The sequence below is a fragment of the Carassius auratus genome, unplaced genomic scaffold (assembly GCF_003368295.1).
Source record: "Carassius auratus strain Wakin unplaced genomic scaffold, ASM336829v1 scaf_tig00011615, whole genome shotgun sequence".
NCBI classification, from domain to species: Eukaryota; Metazoa; Chordata; class Actinopteri; order Cypriniformes; family Cyprinidae; genus Carassius; species Carassius auratus.
The window spans coordinates 44822-51346 of NW_020524221.1; the positions used below are offsets into that span (position 1 = coordinate 44822).

General features: G+C 36.9%; 1 long non-coding RNA gene across 1 annotated transcript; it reads left to right on the forward strand.

The window, feature by feature from the left end:
* Positions 1 to 3280: 3280 nt before the first annotated feature.
* LOC113073200 (uncharacterized) lies at positions 3281 to 3909 on the forward strand. Its single transcript, XR_003280458.1, has 4 exons — positions 3281 to 3394; positions 3469 to 3494; positions 3650 to 3743; positions 3867 to 3909. It is a non-coding gene; the product is annotated as an uncharacterized LOC113073200 (long non-coding RNA).
* The last annotated feature ends 2616 nt before the right edge of the window (positions 3910 to 6525 follow it).

Consider the following 6525-nt stretch of genomic DNA (forward strand, 5'->3'; position numbering starts at 1 on the left):
AAGATTTTTACAGTGGCTTTATTTTCTTTTTGTCCAGTATAAATCTAATGTGTTTTCAGTTATTCTTTTCTTCCTCTTTCAGTTTGTCAAAGGAAATGATCTTTAGCAAACGTCAAAACTTGCTTCCACTTTATCAGGATCTGTGGTTCTCATTTCATAGTGACACACATACATTTACTGTATGTATACCATCACTGTCCGGGCCAACCAGAAGCCGTGGATGACAGGGGAGGTCTACAGACTCCTGAAGACACGGAACGCTGCCTTAAGAGCTGGAGATGAGGTGGGCCTGAGAACAGCTATGACCAACCTGTCCCGTGGCATCAGAGAGGCTAAAAGACAGCACTCCAGGATGATAGCTCTTCAATTCAGTGACAGCAGAGACACTAGGAACCTGTGGCAGGGGATACAGACCATTACGGAATACAAGCCCCCACCACGGACCTGTGACAACAACATCTCTCTGCTGAACGAGCTGAACACCTTCTTTGCTCGCTTTGAGCAACAAAACAGCACCACTGCACAGAAGACTCCACCTCCTCCCGGCGATCAGGTGATGACACTGACCCCAGACAACGTGAGGAGATCCTTCAAGAGGATCAATGCACGCAAAGCTTTACGCAGTCCTCTCCTGGACTGAAAACACAGCAGCACTGGCCAAGAAATCAAATCAGCGTCTCTACTTCCTCCGCAAGCTGAGGAAAGCCAGAGCCCCGCCCCCCATCATGTACACCTTCTACAGAGGCTCCATCGAAATCATTCTGTCGAGCTGCATCACTGTGTGGTATGGCGCCTGCAACGCGTCCTGCCGAAAGACTCTGCAACGCATAGTGAGAGCAGCTGAGAAGATCATTGGTGTCTCTCTCCCCTCCCTCCAGGACATTTATGGAACAAGTCTCACCCGCAAAGCCCTCTGCATCACAGGTATCCCACCCACCCATCACACAGCTTCTTCAGCCTGCTGCCATCAGGGAGGAGACTGTAGAGTCTCCAGGCCAGGACCAGCAGACTGAAGGACAGCTTCATCCACCAGGCTGTCAGGAAGCTGAACTCACTCCCGAACTTGCCCCCACTCCCCTCTTATGTCCACTAATATACGATGACATGCACCAGTCACTTTGTGCAGCATTGGTCTGCTCACTACATCATTCTCCATGGAACTGACATCATTCACTACATCATCAGTCAGTTAAATAAATAACTGCTCTTGAGCCCTTTGCCACTTTAATCAGACTTAATAAGCTTTTGTTTTTGCACTAAATAATCTTTTATCTGCACTGTTGTTCACTTCATTGATTTGCACTCTATCTGTCTTTTGCCTTGCGCTGCTTTATTTAACTTTATTTTTAATTTTATTATATGTCTTTTTTAACATTCCCTTATTGTATAGTTGTATCTACATTTTATATTTTGATCTAGATTTTTAGGCTTTAATGTTAGTGTTATCTGTGTGCACCGGGGGTCTGAGAGTAACGCAATTTCGATTCTCTGTATGTATGTACTGTACATGTGGAAGAATTGACAATAAAGCAGACTTGAACTTATATCTCATTTTTTTGGTGATTTTTGGTGCTTTGTGAGGAATATACATCCATCTCACTTAAGACATAAAACCAAATGGAATGAGAGAGCTGCTGTTGTGGAGAAAGTGTGGCTTTAATTGGACTTTCTCCACATCGATGTGGAGCTCGATCCTGTGTGTGACCGAAGGGAAACGGTGTGTTCTGTAAGCCTAGACAGTGATTCAAAATGGCAAGATAAATTAATTTCCTGATTTACTGCTCCTGCACAAGCAGAGGAACTGGGAAAGGAGGCTGGAGGTGAAAAAAGAGCAAAAGAAAAGAGCAAAAACAGAGATAGAAGCTAAACAGACAACATTAAGGTGATCTGGCTTTTGACGTGTTACCTGGCAGGTCAGTCTTTCTGTGCAATACATTCTCATGTCCCCTTCACAGTGTTGGGGAGTGACTAGTTACATGTAATGGAGTTATGTAATTTAATTACAAAATAAATGTAGGCTAACTGTAATCTGTTACAGTTATTGAGAATTGTTTTTTATTTAAATTACAGGACCTTATGAAATGTTAATGGTTACAAAGGAGAGTTACATCTGAATACACTACCAGTCAAAAGTTTTTGAACAATAAGATTTCTTCCGTGCTTTTGTTGATTGTGTGCACAAGTGTAAATCTCTCACGTGCATTTGTGGGAGGATTTGATACTGTTTTCACTCCATACCAATATCCCCTTTATTTTGTCTCTTGAGCTTCTTTTTCCATTTATCCTCTTTTGTGTTTTTTTTTTTTTCTCTAGTCTCCTCTCCCAGTTCAGCTGCTTGTGCATGATTGATATTCTTCTGCAGAAGAAGTAAATCAGGTAACATGCTAGGAAATGAATTTATCTCAATATTATGACAAAAAAAAAAAATCAGAAGTTTCTGCTTTTGTGATAATTACTTTTTTACATATGGAAGTGACTGCGATACGTTTTGGTTGTTTTTTTTACATGCATGTATGTTTCAGAGAAAAAAAAAATATTTCAAACATTTTTTTAGCTGCCTCCGACATATGGTCTGCTCTATATCTGTTTTTAAAGCTGAGCTCAGGAAGCTTCTCCATACACACACACACACAGAGCAGATTGAGATGAGCAACCTGAGTTAGTCACTATGAAATGATACACCTGCTTCAGCACATGTTGATTGTCAATTGAGAGTTATAAAGTGGCACTCAAAGTTAAATTCATGAATGAATCCACTTTTTTATTTGCATTAGTTGAATGAACAGACTGGTTTACTGATGACTCAAGACAGTTCCTTGTCACCACCTACTGGTGCAAAAATTTAACTACATTGACTGACAGCCTGTCTAGCACACAAAGAAAAGTATGGAGGTAAATCAGTAGCAAAACTTGAGAGGTTGTTGATCTGAATGTGAGAACTTGTTCTAGTAACATTCATATTTATAAGTTGAAATTTAAACTCAGCTCTGATGTGAAAACCTGAATCTTTCAATTTTTTACACACTGACAATGATCAAAACACAAATGTGTAGAATGACATACACATAAAGAAAATGACATACACAAATGTTTACAACATATTTACTTTTGCACTTTACTTCAGTTTTGCTGCACAACATCAAGTCGGCACTTACAAACTCTCAGATCTGGCAGTACAAGTTCTGACTTTTGCTACTTCTTTTGCAGTATTCCTGTTGCAAAACACACTTGTGCACTTGTTTATGTAGACATGTGAGAGCAGAGCCAGGGGCAGGGATTTGGTGCAATGAACAATGCCAGCCATCACGACTTGCCAAGAAAGAAATTTGTGGTTTATGCTTTATGCATGTGAGACAGGGGCAGCTGCAGCCTGGAGCAATATGCGTGTCAAAAGGTTTCTCATTGGTGAAAAGAGTTTTACTGTGCTGGCCAATCAGCAGTAAATATACATTTACGTAATTTCCTTAGACAAGGTGGCGGCGATAAGACGTGAGGTAATTATCCATCGTTTATACGTTTATCTATACTTTATATACCACAAATATGTATATTAAGATAAGTTTGTTACAATACGATCATTATTTTTCCTTTGCGTTATATCTTGCAGCTTTAGTAATTAGTTTATTGTTGTTGAAAAACATATGTACAGTGAGACAAACGATGACCGCATCGACGGCGAATCTTTCAGAGATGATAGTTTATATCTACGTCCTTTTTGTACAATAGAGTACAGAATACATCCTGTAAGTATAATAATTATTACCACCTCTGCTATTACAACTGTACTATGATCAATTCACAATCTGAAGACGATTAGACAAAATAAAAAAACTCTAATTTAGAGTTTGTTTCTACCTTTCTGCCAGGTGTGCAACTAATGCAGAGTATATTCAAGATGCCAACACACTGGTTGTGAAGAACCCTTTCCAGAGAAATATAGAAAGAAATGAATGTGTAAGTTAAATTGTTTTTTAACCATTGATTTATCTCTATCAACATAATCATACACAATATTGTAGTAACAAGATGTTGTAATCTTTATTTGCTGGAAAATGACAATCAGTCAAGTTTGTGTTTTCAATTTCAATTCAATTCAAGTTTATTTGTATAGCGCTTTTTACAAAACAAATCGTTACAAAGCAACTTTACAGAAAATTATGTTTCTACAATGTTTAGTAGTAGAAACATAACATAAATATTGTTTCTACAATATTTAGTAGTAGAAGCACATCTGACACATCCCTAAACCTGAAATGTAAAGCAGAACGTGCTCCACTTGCAGGTTATTGTAGAAGCACACTGCCATATGCATAATTTATTATTTCACTGTTAATCAATTTTACATTTTCACTTAGTGAAGGTTAATGTACGGAAGATACTGTACTACAGATATTTAAATCTTTTTTGTATGTACACCACTTCTTCACTGCCTGACCATCATCTTAATGTTTATGAAGTTCAATGTTTTTATTATTTTTTATATCTAAAACATCATATCTGTCACGGTCTAAACATGATCTGTTCTGTTGTTCTGATGAAGGAAGCTTGTGTTGGGGAGGATTCAATGTCTGTTGAGGCACATGTGAATGTGTTATAAAGTGAGTATCAGAAAACACATCCAGACACATGGACTGTCAAAGACCACACGACAGGAACATTCTCCTGGAGACGCTGAGAAAGCACGGAAGGAATGTCTGAGGAGGATGTACAAAAAAAATACACCTACTTAAGGACACCTGCTTGAGTGAGTATATTAAAGAAAAAAACTCATCAACTGTAAAATATCTGGTTTCAAATCTTTTCAGGTAATATTCTTCTGTACCTTCTTAGCCCATCTGTTAAAAATGTAAAGCATTAGTTTTAGAAAACAATGTAAGATTTATCAGTCTAGACAAGAACATGAAATGCATCGTATATTGTGAACCTTATACATTAGCTTCTGATTGTTTCTGCAGTTCTGCAGTGTATGTAGCTACACTGTCTGAGCCAAAGAGGATGCAACAGAATCTGATGAATCTGAAAAGTGTTTTCTTTTTTTCTCTTTATTATTATTATTATTATTATTATTATTGTTGTTGTTGTTGTTATTCTTTTAATTTTTTATTTTATGAAACGGGGACCCGGCTACACCTTTCCTACCATACACCTGATGGATACTGACTGTAAAATGGCAATCATAGTCCGAGGGCTCAGTGTGGTGACAGAAGATGGAACAGATGTGTGTCCGTGCACCAGCCTTGATGAAGCTTCATAACAGCCTTCTGGATGTATTCTGCTTTCAACATTGCATATCCACCACACCTGAGAAAGACACTGACTTTCATTCAGAGGGACATTTCAACATTAGAAGATGGAGACAAGCACTGTCAGTAATTTTACTCTGAATGATTTGCCTCTTGTATTACATCCTCATGCCTTGACTGTACCATTGCCCAAAGTGCACTCGAAGGACATTCACTCTTTGGAAGTTAATCCAACATGTTGGAGTGGTACATGCACTGTTAAGCTAACTGAGACTTGTTATAGCTCATATATCATTGCTCTTTTTGTTGTATTTGATTGCTTCAACTCTGTCCTCGATTGTAAGTCGATTTGAATAAAAGCGTCTGCTAAATGAATAAATGTAAATGTAAATATTAGTATAAGCTGTTGTATAGATGAATGCCAGTCAACTTTTTTCTGATTCCATTCTGTTAGAAACCATGCACAGGAAGCATATGTACTTTTGTTACTCAGTGAAGAGTCAGTAGTACAGTTGTATTAAAATATAATGGAGAAGGGTCTGGCTACAGACGTGGACTCTCAGACACTTGCACTTCTGTTAGTGACAACACATGCAGTCTTTTTTATTTTATATTTTATTCTACTTATATCTTTTTACTTGAATTGGTGACTGAAACTGAAAGCTAAATAAATGTTTTAGTGGATAAACCTGTCTGTTTGCTGAATTGGTTAATGTCACTTAAAAGGTTACTAAACTCTTCTGACTAATAAATGTAAAAATTTAATTTTTAAATTTAAAATAAATTTATTAGTTTTTAAACGTTTTACAAATTTTTCTCTATCAGGCAAAACCTGGTTTTCTAGTGTAACACTTTACAATAAAGTTTTCTTTTGTTGACTGATGTATTAACTAACATTAACTATGAGCAATACATTTGATACGGTATTTATTAAACTTTGTTAGTTAATAAAAATACACCTGTATGTTGTTTGTTCTTGTTAGTTCACTCATGTTAACAAATACAACTGACTTTAAATGACTTTAACTTAAGAGCAGCAAGTGCGACTAACCATGTTAAGAGACGTTTGTATTCTCAAAAATAATTATAATCTGTTTTTGATTATTGATAACTAAGACCTAAAAGTGCGGTGGTGATTACGTCAGTAAGCCATTTTGAAGGTATTTTCGAAAGTAATTTAAAATAAAATTATTTACATCATTAAGCTTGTTTTTACACTGGATGAATTTCAATTGGTTTTATAGGATTATGTGTTTAATTTATCGCTTTCTATTAATCTATA